We start from the raw sequence: 19,082 nt of genomic DNA, 5'->3' as shown, positions 1-19,082 counted from the left end.
AGAGTGTTTGTTTTCCCTTATATGTTTTTATCCCATAAAACGCTGTCACCCATAAATGCCGGTTAAATGCTGAATGAATACATAAAACATATATTCATCACCCGGTCCACACCAGGAAGTATACAGCAACGCCGAGGATACAAAGATATCGAGAGGACACATGCTCTCTTGAGGAACCAGGGAGCTGGCAGGGGAGACCAACCTTCTTTTGTATTTGTGGGTAATACAGTGTATACAGGATCATAACACAAAGATGGCACTTGGAGGGTTGACTCTACGCTGGACACTGTGTTAACATGCGTGGTGCAATTTAATACAGCCCTGGGAAGTGGGGACTACGATCCTCCTCATTTCCAGGCGAGAAAACAGGCTCAGAGGGGCATAGTAATTTGCCTAAGGTCACCCAGCTTCTCAGCCTCATTCTTTCTATTTTTATTTTTATTTTTTTGAGAGAGGGTCTCACTCAGTCACCCAGGCTGGAGTGCGGTAGCATGATTATGGCTCACTGCAGCTTTGGCCTCCCAGGCTCAAACGATCCTCTCACCTCAGCCTCTTGATTAACTGGGACTACAGGTGCATGCCACTACATCTACTAATTTTTTCTTTGTATTTTGTGTAGAGATGGGGTTTCACCATGTTGCCCAGGCTGGTCTTGAACTCCTGGCCTCAAGTGATCCTCCTGCCTCAGCCTTCCAAAATGCTGGGACTACAGGCATGAGCCACCGCCCGGCCCACAGGCTCAATCTCTAGCCCCAAAGTCCCCGCTCCTCCCACTTTCCCGGGGTAGGGCAGAATAGCCTGGGGATGGAGAAAGGAAAGAGAAGAGTGGGGTGGAGGTTCTTCCTGTCAGTAGGAGAGAGGTAGAGGACTGAGCTAGCAGGGGGCCCTGTGCCAGCCCCACCAGCCTCCTCCCTCCCCTTGTGTGCTCTGCAGCCCTGGGGCTGACTGGACTCCTCTCTGGCATCGAACTTCTTTGTCACACCCCCACCCTTGCCTCAGGACTGGCTACACAGGGATCCCTTTCTGGTCCAGTCAGGCATATAAGCGCAGGCTGACAGGCATCCGGGTGCCAGGGCAGCTTCAGCTGGCCAAGGGTGAGGTCACAGGCTGAGCACTCGGGGCCTGGCCCCTCCTCCCTCTCATTGCAGGCTCAGCCCTTGCCCTGCCCTTCTGCAAAATTCCCCTCTGACCTCCCTCCTGCCACACAGCTGCCCCACAGCAGGCTCTGGCTTCTACCTGACAAGGCCCAGTGTATTAGTTTCGTTTGGCTGCTGTAACAAATCACTATACACTTAGCAGCTGAAAGCAACAGAAATGTACAATCTTACTGTTCTGGAGGCCAGAAGTCTACAGTGGGTCCTCTGGGCTGCGTTCCTCCTGGAGGCTCTAGGGGAGAACCCATTTCCTTGCCTTTGCTGACTTCTAGTGGCTGTCCCTTCCTCCGTCTTCAGAACCAGCTACATAACATCTTTCAATTTCTCTGTCTTTCTACCCTGCTTCCATTTTCACACCTGCACTGACTCTGACACTCTTGTCTCCCTTATAAAGACCCTTGTGGTTATATTGGGCCCACCTGATAAACTCTGATACTCTCCTCATCTCAAAACCTTCAACTTAATCACACCTGCAGAGTTCCTTTTGGCATGTAAGGTAACACATTCACAGGTCCTGGATTATGGACATCTTTGTAGGGGCCACACCTAGCTAGGATGGTGACCTCCTCCCTAACTAGAGGGAGTAGTTCTCAACACGTTACCATGATCTCATGCCATCCTTGTGGGGCAGCATGGATCCCCACAGTACATATGGCAAGCCTAGGTGACTCCAAAGTCTGTGGCCTTGTTGCGATCTCAAGGTTGCCTCGCAGATTGGAAATAAACCCCTCCCACCTGGAGCTCCCCCACGGACACTCTGCTTTGGCTTGCTTCCCTTGGGTTTGCATCTTGGTCTGGCCTACAAGCTCCCTGAGGCAGAGGGGCCCTGGCATGGGGAGTGGAGGAGGAGGCACCGTCAGAGTGGAAGGAAACAGGATTTTGTGGGCTGTGGGATGAGTGGGCTCTGGAGGATCTATGATTCCCCTGCCATATTTGCAACATTGTGTGTCTGTCCATTTTTCTGGCAGAGGGAGCAGAACTTCCACCAGATTTTCAGTGGAAGCTCCACCTCCAAGGATCAAGATAACCCTGTTCTGGGCTGCCCCGATCCTCCCTTTCCTGAGCTCCCTTCTCTGAACCTGCCTGTCACCAGGGCTCACTCAGCACCAGGGGATGAGGTGGGGGACGGCGGAGAGGGAGTGGGATGAGAGGCTGCTCCACGCTGCCCCCACTCCGCACCTGTTGTGCATTCCAGAAGGACCCACTCACACCTGCCTGGCCAGAAGGCAGGGGAACTTTCTGGGCCAGCTTAAGAGAAGGCACGTCACCAAGGCAGCCGAATGTGTGCACAGACACGGGTAGGGATGGCAGTGCAACCCTGCTGTTTCCTCTAGATTGCTCACATCTGTCTGTGAGGCAGGCGGCCCCTTGCTGAAATGCAGATTGCAGGGGTGGGGGGTAAGAGTCTGCTTTTCTTTCTTTCTTTCTCTTTCTTTCTTTCTTTCTTTCTTTCTTTCTTTCTTTCTTTCTTTCTCTCTCTCTCTCTTTCTTTCTTTCTTTCCTTTCTTTCCTTCCTTTCTTTCTTTCTTTCTCTCTCTCTCTCTTTCTCCCTTTTTTTTTTTTGAGATGGAGTCTTGCTCTGTCACCCAGGCTGGAGTGCAGTGGCGCGATCTCAGCTCACTAACTTCACCTCCCAGGTGGAAGTGATTCTCTTGCCTCAGCCTCCCAAGTAGCTGGAATTACAGGCACTTCCCACCACCCCTGGCTAATTTGTATTTTTGGTAGAGACGGGGGTTTCACCGTGTTGGCCAGGCTAGTCTTGAACTCTTGACCTCAAGTAATCCAGCCACCATAGCCTCCCATAGTGCTGAGATTACAGGCATGAGACACCGCACCCGGCCAAGAGTCTGCTTTTCTAACAAGCATCCGGTGCTGCTGGTCCATGGCCACACCTTGAATACGAGGACCTAGAGGACCTGGGCCTACTTCCGTCCCTCTCTCCTCTGCATTTGTTCAATGATTTGTATCTTTGGAGCTCCCACAATATGTCATTCTCCACCTTCCCCCCGCCAGCTTCACCCCCTGGCACTGGCTGTGAGGACCTGGCGGGGGATGGGGGGAGTTGCTGCCCACTCTCCTTTCCCTGGCAGGGTCTGGTCCCTCGGGGGCCAGGCATGGCCTTGCTCAGGGCACCAGGATGAAGCGAGCACTCCTCCACTGGGCTTCCCCGTCACCTTCCATGCCTCTGCCAGCCCTGCATCTCTGGGCTCTCCACCCTCCCAGCTTTTCCTGCTCTTGGCCCTCATAGACATGACTTCGCTCTCCTATCAACCAGCAGTGACTCCGCCTGGAAGGAGAGTGGAGCGGCCTTCGCAGCTTTGCCAGTGCAGAACTGGAACACAGCTCTCTCCATTCCCAGGGAAGGCTGATCCAGACACTTTATTAGGATTTCAGAATTTGGGGTGGAGTTTGATGAATGGCTTATTATACCTTGTAAAACAGGAAGTGTGTTTTGAGCAATCTGCCACAATAGCTGGAGGCACTAGTATTTCGGGTGTGTCCCCTTCACCCAAGCCCTCATTCCTAGGCAGGTCTTAGAAAGGGTTCCTCCAGCCACCCCTACAGGGCCACACAATCAGGGCTCCGCTTGTGGTGGGGTGGGGAGCGCAGAAACGTGCAGACCACAAGATGTTTGCATGTACAGCCTGCACTCCAGATATCCAGCAGCCCACCCACCACTACCCAGAAGAGGGCCGGGGGACCAGGGGAGAGAGAAAAGGAATGGAAGGCATCGGAAGGGCTCCTCTCTTCTCCCCCAGCAGCCCCAGGCACAGAGCATGTCCCCGACCAGCCCCTGCCCCCAGCCTCCCTGCCCAGACAGGCCCTCTCACAGGTCAGGGAGATAAGTGGCCCCAGCACCAACATTGCCATTTAGCAATCCTGCCACTTACATCACGAAGGCCTCAGATCTCAGAGGAGACAGGGAGGAGGGCTGAGAGGAGGAGCCAGAGATTGCCATGAGGTTCCTCCCCGGCTCTTGGCTACAGGGAGTGGAGAGGCCGGCAGAGGTGAGCTGGGGGCCTGTATTGGGGCTCCAGAGGGAGCACAAGGTGTCTTCCTTTATGCATCGACCCCTTGACTAGGCCTCATGTGGGTTCTGACCTGGTGGCTTTGTTGTGGTCCTCCCCCTGCCACAGGCCCCTCAGCTGCTCCTCTGTTCTCTGAGGACCTGAGGGATCATGACCTGGAAGGGGAGGGGGTCACAGGCAGGAGGTCTCCACTCCTCTGATGCAAGAATCAGCTGAGTTCGCCTGGCACCTGTGGAAAGCCTTCAGGCTGTCAAAAGCCAAAGCCTCACTGAGGTATGTTCCTACTTTGGTGTTGGTGCAGGAGAAGGGGCTTGGATCCACGTCCCCAGTGCTGACACTGACCCACCACCCCATCCCCCTTACCCTGTGCTTGGGTGGTCCAGGGGTCTTTGGCAGGGAGGGGCAGGAGTGGGGGACTCTGCTCTAAGTGGGCAAGTTGTGTGCCTTTTCACAGTGACAGGAGAACCAGGACAGTCTGCCCTGGGGCCTACTTTGCCCTACAAAATAGATCAGTCCTGCAGATGGTGCATAGCTCCTCCCAGCTGCCAGCCTCCTCACTTCTTTACCTGCTGGTGAGAGTGCGCCTTGTGGCCCAGCCCCTGGTAAGACTCCTCTCCTGGCCGCTTGCATCTCTTCCTTGCCCCCCAGCCCTGTCCTGGTGCCCCCCACTACCAATCTCTCCTGTTCACTGACCCAGGCTTCTCCACCTCCTCCACTGCACCCGGCGGCTTCGTCTTTCATTCCTTGGAATCCTAGTGCTGTAGTAAGAATAGTAGCAGACACTCAGACAGCATTTCCATGTGCCGGGCACTGTTTAAAGCACTCTATATATTGACTCATTTAATGGTGGCAGTAACTCTAGGAGGGAGAGATAATTATTATCCCAATTTTGCAAATGAGAAATCTGTTACACTGGGAAACAGTAAGATTGAGTTAAGCCTAAGGGCCGAAGAAAGGGGATAGAGACCAGCAAAGCAGGCCTTTGGGAGCAGTCAACCTTATCCAGAGATGAAAAGACTTGTTTTTTGTCATTACAAAGTAATGTGTGCAGCAGACTTCCCTGATCCTTGCCCTACCTACTGCTGATCCCCAAGAGCTAAAGACACAAAGGGATGAAAATCAGGCACCCAGGGCTGGGCACAGTGGCTCACGCCTATAATCCCAGCATTTGGGGAGGCTGAGGCAGGCAGATCACTTGAGGTCAGGAGTTCGAGACCAGCCGGGCCAATATGGTGAAACCCTGTCTCTACTAAAAACACAAAAATTAGCTGGGCGTGGTGGCACATGCCTGTTGTCCCAGCTACTCGCGAGGCTGAGGCACGAGAACCACTTGAACTCAGGAGGCAGAGGTTGCAGTAATCAGAGATCTTACCACTGCACCACTCTAGCCTGGGCTACAGAGGGAGAGCCTGTCTCAAAAAAAAAAAAAAAAAATCAGGTACCCACTGGAGGGCCCCTCTGCTGGTCTATTCCCACTCTCCAGTCCTAGAATCCAGGGCAGGAGGGGAGAAGGCCAGGGACCAGAGCCAGGAGGACTCCTGGGTTCCAGGCTCTATTCCTCAAGCTGCCCCCCTCACCACTCTGCTTCTTGCTCACCGCCAGTTTTCTTCATTTCTCTTGGGAGAGAGCTGGGCCTGGCCCTGTGGGTGCTGGGAAAGGTGTTCTGGCCTGCCTGGGAGGGGGCAGTCCTGCAGAGCTGGGCTGAGGTGCCCTCATTCCAGGCCTGTCGTGCCCTCATTCCAGGCCTGTCTTTTCTTGACATCCCTGCCGTGGTCCTTCCCCTCTGCCTTCCCTTCGCTCTGACTCCCAGACCCAAAACAAACTCTACTCTCAGGTGGTTGGTGCCTGAGTCCCAGGCTGTTCCTGGTCCACTGTCCCCTCCCAGAAGAGATTCAGCTGCAGGAGTGTCCCTAGAATGTAGCCTCACTCTCTGCCCCTAGAGAAGGACAGAAAGCCTCAGAGTGTGGTTGAAAGAGGGAGAGAGTGCAAACTGCTGAGCTCAGAGAGGCCAGACGAGGAAGTGGCTGTTGGAAAGATGTTAGCCAGGGCAACTGGGAGGGGGTGAGGGAGATCAGAGTCTGGGACCCAGAAAGATGACAGGGCTTTTAGATGACAGAGGTGTTCAGGGTGTTGAGATATACACCTGGGTGATTTGTTTGGTATTGATTCTAAATATCACTCTTTAAATTGTGATTACAATGTAATCTATGGGCCGGGTGCAGTGGCTCATGCCTGTAATCCCAGTACTTTGGAAGACCAAGGTGGGAGGATTGCTTGAGGCCAGGAGTTTAAAAACCAGCCTGGGCAACATAGGGCTAACTTAAAAAAAAATTAGCCAGGCATGGTGGTGCACACTTGTAGTCATAGCTACTTATGAGGCTGAGGCAGAGAATCCCTTGAGCCCAGGAGTTCTAGGTTACAGTGAGCTATGATCATGCAACTATACTCCAGCCTAGGCAATTGAGGGAGACCCTGTCTCTTAAAAAAAAAAAAAAAAAAAAGTGGTCTATGGACAAGCCATGACTGGGAGAAAATATTTGCAAAGGACATAGCTGATAAAGGACTGTTATTGAAAATATTTTTTCTTTCTTTCTTTCTTTCTTCCTTTCTTTCCTCCCTTCCTTCTTTCTTTTCTTTCTTTCTTTTTTTTTTTGAGACAGTCTCGCTTTGTTGCCCAGGCTGGAGTGCAGCGGTGCAATTTTGGCTCACTGCAACCTCTGCCTCCCAGGTTCAAGCGATTCTCCTGCCTCATTTTCCTGAGTAGCTGGGATTATAGGCACCTGCGACCATGCCCGGCTAATTTTTGTATTTTTAGTAGAGATGGGGTTTCACCATGTTGGCCATGCTGGTCTCGAACTCCTGACCTCAAGTAATCTGCCTGCCCTGGCCTCCCAAGGTGCTGGGATTACAGGCATGAGCCGCTGTGCCTGGCCAAGAACCCTTAACACTCAATAATAAGAAAAAGAACAATGTGATTTAAAAATGGGCAAAAGAGCTGGAAGGATAGCCCAGCAAAGAAGATATACAGACAGAAAATAAGCATATGAAGGATTCTCAACATCGTATGTTATTAGGAAATGGCAAATTAAAACAACAGTGAGAAACTACTACATACCCATTGGAATGGCAACAATCCGAAACACCAAATGCTGGCAAGGATGCAGAGCAACAGGAACGCTTATTCATTGCTGGTGGGAATGCAACATGGTACAGCCACTTTGGAAGAGAGTTTGGCAGCTCCTTATAAAACTAAATATACTGTTACCATATGATGCAGCAATTGTGTTCCTTGGCATACCACAATGAATTGAAAACTGTCCACAGAAAAACTTGCACAAGGATGTTTACAGCAGCTGTATCCATAATTGAAAACTTGAGAAGCAACCAAGATGTCCTTCAGTAGGTGAACGGATAAATAAACTGTGGTACATCCAGGTGATGGAATATTATTCAGTGCTAAAAAGAGGTAGGGTGGGCATGGTGGCACATGCCTGTAATCCTACCACTTTGGGAGGCCGAGGCAAGCGGATTGCTTGAGCTCAGGAGTTTAAGACCAGCTTGGGCAATGTAGTGAAACCTTGTCTCTATAAAAAAAAAACACAGAAATTAGCCAGCGTGGTAGCATGCACTGGTAGTCCCAACTACTCGGAGGCTGAGGTGGGAGGATCACTGGATCACTTGAGCCTGGGAAGCAGAGGTTGCAGTGAGCCAATATCACACCACTGCACTCCAGCTTCAGCCTGGGTGACAGAGTGAGACCCTGTCTCCAAAAAAAAAAAAAAAAAAAAAGGGGGTACCTATCAAGCCATGAAAATACAACATGGAGGAAATGTAAGTGAATATGACTAAGCCAATCTGAAAACATGCTATGTGATTCCAACTATATGACATTCTGGAAAGGGCAAAACTATGGAGACAGTAAAAGGATCATTGGTTGCCAAAGGTTAGAGGGGAGGAAGGGATGAGTAGGTGGAACATGGAGAATGTTTAGGGCAGTGAAACTGTGCTGTATGGTACTATAATGGTGGATATGTGTCATCATACATTTGTCCAGACCCACAGACTGTACAGTCCTGGAGAGATTCTTTATATAAACTATGGATTTTGGGTGATAACAATGTGTCAATGTAGTTCATTTATTGTAACAAATGTACCATTCTGGTGAGGGATGTTGATAATGGGGGAAGCTGTGCTTGTGTGGGCAGAGAGCTTATGGGAAATCTCTGTACTTCCCGCTCAATTTTGTTGTGAACCTAAAACAGCTGTAAAAAAGTAAAGTCTATTAAAAAAATTGAGATGGAGTCTTGCTCTGTTGCCCAGGCTGGAGTGCAGTGCTGTGATCTTGACTCACTGCAACCTCCGCCCGCTGGGTTCAAGCAATTCTCTTGCCTCAGCCTCATGAGTAGCTGGGATTATAGGTGCCCACCACCACGCCTGGCCAATTTTTGTATTTTTAGTAGAGGCGGGGTTTCATCATGTTGGCCAGGCCGGTCTTGAACTCCTGACCTCAGGTGATCCACCCACCTCCACCTCCCAAAGTGTTGGGCTTACAGGCAAGAGCCACTGCACCCAGCCTATTAACAATTTTTTAAAGTATTGAGTAAAAAGGGAAACAGAATGAGGCCAATTACCCAATGCCATTCATGTAAATTAAAAGCATAAATACAAATAAAATAGTATTCCATGTCAAAAAAAAAAATCTATGTTCAGGCCAGACAATTAGGAATACACAGAAAAATAAATGTAATAATTGTGATGCTATTGTATGTATGCTTTTATGTCTTGCTTTTTTTCTCTTTTGCAGGCTTAGTATTTTAATTCCACCTGGCTTGAAATATTAACATTGTAACATAATTATGTTTCATTTTATTACAATCTTTAACACTTTATTTATATATATATATATAGTTTTTTTTTTTGAGACGGAGTCTTGCTCTGTCACCCAGGCTGGAGTGCAGTGGCTCAATCTTGGCTCACTGCAACTTCCGCCTCCCAGGTTCACACCATTCTCCTGCCTCAGCCTCCCGAGTAGCTGGGACTACAGGTGCCTGCCACCACGCCCAGCTAATTTTTTTTTGTATTTTTCAGTAGAGACGGGGTTTCACCATGTTGGCCAGGATGGTCTCGATCTCCTGACCTCATGATCCGCCTGCCTTGGCCTCCCAAAGTGCTGGGATTACAGGCATGAGCCACCACTCCCAGCCTAACACTTTATTTTTAATAGTTGCATTACGGTTGTTCCATAATTTATTTAGCCATTTCCCTATTTTTTTTTTTTTTAATTGAGAAGGAGTCTGTCTCTGTTGCCCAGGCTGGAGTGCAATGGTGCGATCTTGGCTCACTGCAACCTCTGCCTCCCGGGTTCAAGTGATTCTCCTGCCTCTGCTTCCCGAGTAGCTGGGACTACAGGTGTGCGCCACAATGCCCAGCTAATTTTTTTTGTATTTTTAGTATAGACAGAGTTTCGCCATGTTGGCCAGGCTGGTCTCGAACTCCTGACCTCAGGTGATCCATCCGCCTCGGCCTCCCAAAGTGCTGGAATTACAGGCGTGAGCCACTGCAACTGGCTGCTATTTCCCTATTGTTAGACCATGTGGTAGTGTCCAGTGTTTTGTTGTTATAAATAATGCTGTCAAGAATATCCTTAAGCTTTTTTGTTTGTTTGTTTGTTTGTTTGAGACAGGATCTGGCTCTGTCTCCAGGCAGAAGTGCAGTGGTGCCATCATCGCTCACTGCAGCCTTGACTTCCTGGGCTCAAGCAATCCTCCCGCCTCAGCCTCCTGAGTAGCTGGGACCACAGGCATGTGCCACCACGCCCAGCTAATTTTTGTATTTTTTGTAGAGGTGGGGTTTCACCATGTTGGCCAGGCTAGTCTCAAACTCCTGGGCTCAAGCAATCCATCAAACTCAGCCTCCCAAAGTGCTGGGATTACAGGCTGAAAGGAAAATGTCTTTTGATAGAGAGATTGACTATTGTTGTTGTTTTTGTAAGAAATGGTTGAGAAAAAATAGTTCTATTTTGAACGTGACAAGTTTGAAGCATCTCTTAGATAGCCAGGTAGAGATGTCAGGTAGGTGGTTAGATAAGATTAGTCTGTGGTTTAGAGGTCGGAGTTGGCATTTCCTAGATAGATGAGATTACCTAGGAAAAACTATAGATGGAGGAGGCAGAGCAGCAAAGGAGGAGAGCCAAGAAAATGCAGTGTCTCTGAAGGCAAGAGAGTGAGTCTTCAAGAAGAAAGAGTAAATGACTGTGATGGTTAATTTTATGTATCAACTTGACTGGACTCAAGGGTGCTCAGATAGCAGGTAAAATATTATTTCTGGGTGTGTCTGTGAGGGTATTTCAGGAAGAGATTAGCAGTTGAATCAGAAGACTGAGTAGAGTTTGCCCTCACCAATGAGAAAAGCTATCATCCAATTGTTTGAGAGGTTGAAGAGAACAAAAAGTCAGAGGAAAGATGAATTTTCTCTCTGCTTGAGCTGGGCATCCATCTCCTCATGCCATTGGACGTTGGTGCTCCTGTTTCTCCAGGCTTGAACCAGGACTTACACCATTGGTTCCCCCAGTTCTCAGCCTTCAGGTTTGGACTAGAACTATACCACCAGCTTTCCTGGGCCTTCAGCCTACAGACAGCAGATTGTGGGACTTCTCAGCTTCCCTAATTGCATAAGCCAATCTGTCATAATAAATCTCTTCCTACATACCTACATATATCCTTTTGGTTCTGTTTCTCTGGAGAACCTTGACAAATACAGTGATCAGTGAGATCTACTGTTTCAACAAGGTCAAGGAAGAAGACCCAGCTTCACTGGATACTGCAACCCAAAAGTCAGAATGACTTGGCAAGAGCTATTCAGTAAAGCAGTAAGATGGATGCCAGACTGGAGTACAGGGTGAGAATGTGGAGACGATACATGCAGACAACTCTGCTGGGAAGAGCAGGGAAATGGGGTGGGAACTTGATTAGTGCTGCTTCCCATTTCTTTGACCTTCCTGGTGATTCTTATGCCAGCATCACAGTTTTTGTTTGTTTGTTTGTTCATTTATCACAGAATCATTGTAGCTTTGTAAGTATAGTTTAATGAAATGAATACACACAAACCGTCCAAAGGAGCAAGTTTCTGCCATACATCCCACTTGCTACTCTTCTTTTTCAAAAGGGTTTATTTTCCCCCATTATTCTCACCAATGAGCTTTAAAATAATTATTTCAAACTTTAAAAATATATTGATAATTTATTTTATCTTATTTTATTTTATTTGAGACAGAGTCTCACTCTGTCACCCAGGCTGGAGTGCAGAGTGCAGTGGCGCCATCTCGGCTCACTACAACCTCTGCCCCCCAGGTTCAAGTGATTCTCCTGCCTCAGCCTCCCGAGTAGCTGGAATTACAGAGATTACAGACCACCATGCCTGGCTAAATTTTGTATTTTTAGTGGAGACGGGGTTTCACGATGTTGGCCAAGCTGGTTTCGAACTCCTGACCTCAAGTGATCCGCCTGCCTCGGCCTCCCAAAGTGCTGGGATTACAGGTGTGAGCCACAGCTCCTGGCATATATTGATATTTTATTTGAAATAGTACTAAAAATAGAAATCAAGTTGGAGAGAATAACCTTATAAAATTTTGAGGGCCTCTATCCATAAATAAGAGTTGTTTCTCCATTTATCGAAGCCTCTTTTATCTCTCTCAATAAAGTTGTATGGTTTTCTTCACAAAAGTTCTTTTCATTTTTTGATAAACATAAACTTATTTCTGTCTTTAATGCACTTTGTTTATATGGAATGGGATATTTAGCTTTAATCTAATCACATTTTTTTCTAATAGTTTTCTGACTGTTTCACAAAATAATTTTTTTTTTTTTTGAGACAGAGTCTCATTCTGTCACCCAGGCTGTAGTGCAGTGGTTCGATCTCAGCTTACTGCAACCTCTACTCCCTAGGCTGAGGTGATCCTCCTGCCTCAGTCTATCTGGTAGCTAGGACTACAGGCATGCCCAGCTAATTTATTTATTTATTTATTTATTGAGAGGAAGTCTCACTCTGTCTCCCAAGCTGGAGCTTAGTGGCATGATCTCAGCTCACTGCAGCTTCCGCTTCCCGGTTCCAGCGATTCTCCTGCCTCAGCCTCCTGGGTAGCTGGGATTACAGACACGTGCCACCATACCCGGCTAATTTTTGTATTTTTAGTAGAGAAGGGGTTTCACCATATTGGCCAGGCTGGTCTCAAACTCCTGACCTCAGGTAATCCGCCTGCCTCGGCCTCCCAAAGTACTAGGATTACAGGCATGAGCCACCTCACCTGGCGAATGCCCAGCTAATTTTTATATTTTTTGTAGAGACATGGTTTTGCCATAATGCAATTAGCCAGGTGTGGTGGCATGCGCCTGTAGTCCCAGCTACTTAAGAGTCTTGTTTAGCCAATAATAATATTTTAACTTTTCCTTTATTTTCCAATATTTTCCAATATTTTGTGCTTATTTTTTCTCCTCCTCCTTCTTTTTCTCCTCCTTAATCTTCTCCCCCTCCTCCTCTATTCTCTTCATCCTCCTCCTTGTTCTTCTGGTCTTATTGCATTGGCTACAAATTGTAAAACGAAGTTAAATGTCAATATTGATAGAATCTCCATTTCTTTCTCTCTCTCTCTCTTTTTTTTTTTTTTTTGAGACAGAGTCTTGCTCTGTCACCCAGGCTGGAGTACAGTGGCGCAATCTCAGCTCACTGCAACCTCTGCCTCCCGAATTCAAGTGATTCTCCTGCCTCAGCCTCCCAAGTAGCTGGGAATACAGGCACACGTCACCATGCCTGTCTAACTTTTGTATTTTTAGTAGAGAAGAGGTTTCACCCTGTTGGCCAAGCTGGTCTTGAACTCCTGACCTCAAGTGATCCACCCACCTCAGCCTCCTAAAATGCTGGGATTACAGGTGTGAGCCTCTGCGCCCGACCCTTTTTAGTTTTTTAAAAATGTACAATAACTTATTGTTGACTGTAGTCACCCTGTTGTGTTATCAATACTAGATCTTATTCATTCTATCTAATTATATTTTTTACCCTTAACCATCCCCCCTTCTTCCCACTGCCACTACCATTTCCAGCCTCTGGTATCCTTCTACTCTATATTTCCATGAGTTCAATTATTTTCATTTTTAGCTCCCACAAATAAGTGAGACCGTGGGAAGTTTGTCTTTCTGTGCCTGGTTTATTTCACTTAACATAATGACCTCCAGTTCCATCTATGTTGCTGCAAATGACAGGATCTCATTCTTTCATGTGGCTGAATAGTACTCCATTGTGTATATGTACCACAGTCTCTTTTCTTTTTAAATTTTTTCTTAAAATTTTTTTTATCAACTTTTAAGTTCCGGGGTATATGTGCAGAATGTGCAGGTTTGTTACATAGGTAAATGTGTGCCATGGTGGTTTGCTGCACAAATCAACCCATCACCCAGGTATTAAGCCCAGCACCCACTGGCTGTTCCACCTGGTGCTCTCCCTCCCCCCACTTCCCTGACAGGCCGCACAGTTTCTTTATCCATTCATCTGTTGATGGACACTTAGGCTGCTTCCTAATCTTCTCTATTGGGAATAGTGGCATAATAAACATGGGAGTGCAATATCTCTTTGATACACTGATTAGTTTTCTCTTTTTCTTTCTTGTTTTGAGACAGAGTCTCACTCTGTTGCCCAGGCTGGAGTACAGTGGCTTAAGCTTGGCTCATTGCAACCTCTGCCTCCTGGGTTCCAGCTATCCTCCTGCCTCAGCCTCCTGAGTAGCTGGGATTACAGGCCTGCACCACCACGCCCGGCTAAGTTTTGTATTTTTAGTAGAGATGGGGTTTCACCATGTTGGCCAGGCTGGTCTCGAACTCCTGACCTTGTGATCCACCGCCCTAAGCCTTCTAAAGCGCTGGGATTACAGGCGTGAGCCACCGCACCCAACTATATACTGATTAGTTTTCTTTTGGGTATGTACCCAGCAGTGGGATTGCTGGATCATATGGCAGTTCTAGTTTTAGTTTTTGGAGGAACCTCAAAACTGTTCTCCATAGTGGTTGTACTAATTTACATTCCATTTCTACCAACAGTGTACAAGAGTTCCCTTTTCTCCATATCCTTTCCAGCATTTGTTATTGCCTGTTTTTTTTTGATAAAAGCTGTTTTAACTGGGGTGAGATGAGATCTCATTGTAGTTTTGCTTTGCATGTCTCTGGTGATCAGTGATGTCAAACAGCTTTTCATATACTTGTTTGCCATTTGTATGTCTTCTTTTGAGAAATGTCTATTCAGATATTTTGCTCATTTTAATTTTTTAAATTAATTAATGAATTTTTTTTTTTTGAGACAGAGTCTGGCTCTGTCACTCAGGCTGCAGTGCAGTGACATGATCTTGGCTCACTGCAGCCTCCACCTCCTGGGTTCGAGCAATTCTCCTGTCTTAGCCTCCCGAGTAGCTGGGACTACAGGTGCACACCACCACACCGGACTAATTTTTGTATTTTTAGTAGAGACAGGGTTTCACTATATTGGTCAGGCTGGTCTCGAACTCCTGACCTCAGGTGATCCCCGCTCCCCCGCCCCCTCACCAGCCAGGCCTCCCAAAGTGCTGGGATTACAGGCATGAGCCACCACACCTGGCCTAATTTTTAAATTGGATTATTTGATATTTCCCTATAGAGTTGTTTGAGCTCTTTATACATTCTGATTATTAATCTCTTTGCAGATGAATAGCTCGCAAATATTTTCTCTCATTCTTTGGGTTGCCTCTTCACTTTGTTTTGTTGCTGTGCAGAAGCTTTTTAACTTGATGTGAACCCATTTGTCCATTTTTTCTGTTGTTGTCTGTGTTTGTCAGGTATTACTCAATAAATCTTTGTCCACTTCAAGGTCCTGGAATGTCCACAGTGTTATCTTTTAGTAGTTTCCTAGTTTGAGGTCTTAGATTTAAGGTTTTTTTTTTGTTTTTTTGTTTTTTTTTTTTTGAGACAAAGTCTCACTCTGTTACCCAGGCTGGAATGCAGTGGCGCCATCTCCGCTCACTGCAATCTCCGCCTCCCAAATTCAAGAGATTCTCCCGCCTCAGCTTCCCTAGTAGCTGGGACTACAGGCACACGCCACCATGCCTGGCTAATTTTTGTATTTTTAATAGAGACAGGGTTTCACCACATTGGCCAGGCTGGTCTGGAACTCCTGACCTCAAGTGATCTGGCCTGCCTTGGCCTCCCAAAGTGCTGGCATTACAGGTGAGAGTCACCACACCCGGCTGATCCTTTGAATTTCTGTGATATCATTTGTGATGTCTCCTTTTTCATCTCTGATTTTATTTATTTGGGTCTTCTCTCTTCTTAGGTAGTCTGGCTAAAGTTTTGCCAATTTTGTTTATCTTTAAAAAACAACTTTTCTGCTGGAAGCGGTGGCTCATGCCTGTGATCCCAGCACTTTGGGAGGCCGAGGCAGTGGATCACCTGAGGTCAGGAATTCAAGACCAGCCTGGCCAACATGGCGAAACCCCGTCTCTACTGAAAATACAAAAAATTAGCTGGGCATGGTGGTGCATGCCTGTAATCCCAGCTATTTGAGAGGCTGAGGCAGGAGAATCACTTGAACCCGGGAGGCAGAGGTTGCAGTGAGTTGAGATCAAGCCACTGTACTCCAGCCTGGGCAACAGAGCAAGACTCCATCTCAAAAAAAATAAAATAAAAATAATTTAAAAACTTTTCATTTCATGGATCTTTTATATTGTTTTCCTTGTTTCAATTTCATTAATTAATTAATTAATTTATTTATTTATTTTTTAGTCAGAGTCTCACTCTGTCGCCCAGGCTGGAGTGCAGTGGCACGATCTTGGCTCACTGAAACCTGGTCCTCCCGGGTTCAAGCTATTCTCCTGCCTTAGCCTCCCAAGTAGCTGGGACTACAGGCTCATGCCACCACCCCCAGCTAATTTTTATATTTTTAGTAGAGATGGGGTTTCACCATGTTGGCCAGGCTGGTCTTGAACTCCTAACCTCAAGTGATCCACCCACCTCGGCCTCCCAAAGAGCTGGGATTACAGGCACAAGCCACTGCGCCTGGCCTCTGCTCTGATTTGTATTATTATGTTTCTTCTACCAAGTTTGGGTTTGTCGCCTTGGCTTGTAAAAAAAAAAATAAGAAGAAGAAAAAAATGAAAGAAGGAAAAAAAGTTTGAATTTGGTTTGCTCTGGCTGTCCTAGTTCCTTAAGATGCATTAAGTTGTTTATTTGAAGTTTTACTACTTTTTTGATGTAGGTGCTTATAGCTATAAACTTTCCTCTTAGTACTGCTTCTGCCGTATCCCATAGGTTTTGATATGCTGTGTTTCCATTATCATTTGTTTCAAAATCTTTCAATTTCCTTCTTGATTCCTTGATTGACCCACTGGTTATTCAGGAGCATTTGGTTTAATTTCCATGTGTTTGTATAGTTTCTAAAGTACCTCTTATTGATTTCTAGTTTTATTCCATTGTGGTCAGAGAAGGTACTTGATATAATTTCAGTTTGTTTTTTATAAATTTTAAAGTCTTGTTTTGTGGACTAACATATAGTCTGTCCTTGAGAATGATCCATGTGCTGAGAAGAATGTGTTTTCTGCAGCCATTGGATGAAATGTTCTGTAAATATCTATTAGGTCCATTTGGTCTGTAGTACAGAACAAGTCTGCTATTTCTTTGTTGATTTTCTGTGTGGATGATCTGTCCAATGCTGAAACTGGGGTGTTGAAGTCTCCAGCTATTATTGTATTGGGGTCTATCTGTCTCTTTAGTGCTAACAATATTTGCTTTATATATCTGGGTGTCATGGGTATGCTTAAAAAAGATAAGAAAATGGGCTGGACTTGGTGGCTCATGACTGTCATTCCAGAACTTTGCAAGGCTGAAGTGGGAGGGTCAGGCTGAGCCCAGGAGGTTGGTGCTTCACTGAGCTGTGATTGTGCCACTGCACGCCAGTCTAGGTGACAGAGCAAGACTCTGTCTCAATAAAAGAAAGAAAGAGAGGAAGGAGGGAAGAGAGAAGGGAAAAGAAGAAAGAAAGAGAGAAAGAAAGAAGAAAGGAAGGAAAGAAGGAAGGAAGGGAGGGAGGGAGGGAGGGAAATGAACATCCATGTATCTGTCTCATAGATTAAGAAATAAAACATCACTGGTATCTAAGAAGCCCCTTGGGTTCCCCTCCTGAGTCATAACCACTCCCTCCTTGTCTTCTTTACCTGAGGGAATGACTCTCTTGACTTTTAGGTTAATCCTTCCCTTGCTTTTGTCTATGGTCTTTACCATATATGTGTATATTCCTAAACAATATTGGGAAGCAAACATAATCCTAATATGAAAGGAAAGGACAATTTTATACTAGATGAAGACTCCCAGGATTATTTTAATCTACAGTCCTGGGAAGCACAGGACTCCCTGCAATGAGGGCATGTGGCAGGGCTGTAGCATCAGCCAGACCTTGGACATCTGGATGGAATATGGTCAGGGGCAGCTGGCTGCTCTGTGCTTTCTGCCTGGGAGCTCACTTGTATCTCCTCTCATGGACAGGTCAAGTGCAAACTTCCTGATCAGGCAGCAGGGTGTGGCAAGGAGAACATGAGCTCTATAGCACTTGGTCAAGTTAAGGCTAGTACAATTCAGTATCAGAGCCAGACTCACCAGACGTTCTGATCTGAGTCAGGTTCCAAAAATGGTACACTGACAGCAGGGGTCTTGGTGGTGATAGCTGCCAGTGTGTTTGTGTCCTGAGTTAGTAACACTGCTCCAATCTGAACTGGGATCCCTTTGCATGTGGTGCACAGCTGCTATCTTGGGATCCCCCTCCACTGTCTTCCCAGGGCCTCCCTTTGCTTCTACCCTGTGGCGGATCTCTATTTCTTGCACTCTGTGCTTTCTACTTTCCTGGTTGACTCTCTGGTTTTGGTGGAGCACTTTCTCTGGCAGCTTTTTCAGATACTGTGCATGGGAGGCAAACCTTTTGAAATCTCATGCGTCCAAGAATGTAAATACCTGTATTCTAACTTCTTACTTGATTAATAGTTTGAATGGGTATAAATTCTCGGTTGAAAGCATTTTCTTCAAAATGTTGAAGGTATTGCTTTTGACTTCCAGTGTTGCTGTTGAGAAATTCAAAACATTTATGATAATTGAGTCTTTGTATGTTATGTTTTTTCTTTCTATCTGGAAATTTCTAGACTCTTCAATTCGCCTTGGTGTGGGTTTATTTTAATCTATAGTGTTGGGGACTTGGTGGACCATTTTATGGTCTGGCAACTTGTGTCCTTCTGTTCTAGAAAATTTCTTCATATTCAATAATTGATGATTTTCTCTCTTCCATTTTCCTCTGGTTCTTTGTTTGTTTGTTTTCTTTCATCATTTTTCATTTTTTTAATAGCCCTGGGAGGAACCCAGAGCCATAAATGCATTCGAAGTGTCAATGATCAAATTGATGCAGGACTGTCTTTCTTTCTTTCTTTCTTTCTTTCTTTCTTTCTTTCTTTCTTCCGTTCCTCCCTCCCTCCCTCCCTCCCTCCCTCCCTCCCTCCCTCCCTCCCTCCCTCCTTCCCTCTCTTCCTTCCTTCCTTCCCTCTATCTTTCTTTTTTTTTTTGGCAGGGTCTCCCTTTGTCCCCTAGGCTGGAGTGGAGTGGTGCAATCATGGATCACTACAACCTTCACCTCCCAGACTCAATTAATCCTCACCTCAGTCTTCCAAGTAGCTAGGATTACAGGCATGTGCCACGAGGCCCAGCAAATTTTTAAAAATTTCTTAGAAAGACCAGGTCTCACTATGTTGCCCAGGCTGGTTTTGAACTCCTGGGCTCAAGCGATCCTCCCGCCTCTGTCTCCCAAAGTTCTGGGATTACAGATGAGAGCCACTGCACCCAGCACTTTTTTT

This window comes from Pongo pygmaeus, chromosome 6 (assembly GCF_028885625.2).
Source record: "Pongo pygmaeus isolate AG05252 chromosome 6, NHGRI_mPonPyg2-v2.0_pri, whole genome shotgun sequence".
Lineage (NCBI taxonomy): Eukaryota > Metazoa > Chordata > Mammalia > Primates > Hominidae > Pongo > Pongo pygmaeus.
The sequence above is the reverse complement of the archived record's forward strand: the minus strand, read 5'-3'. Positions refer to the sequence as shown.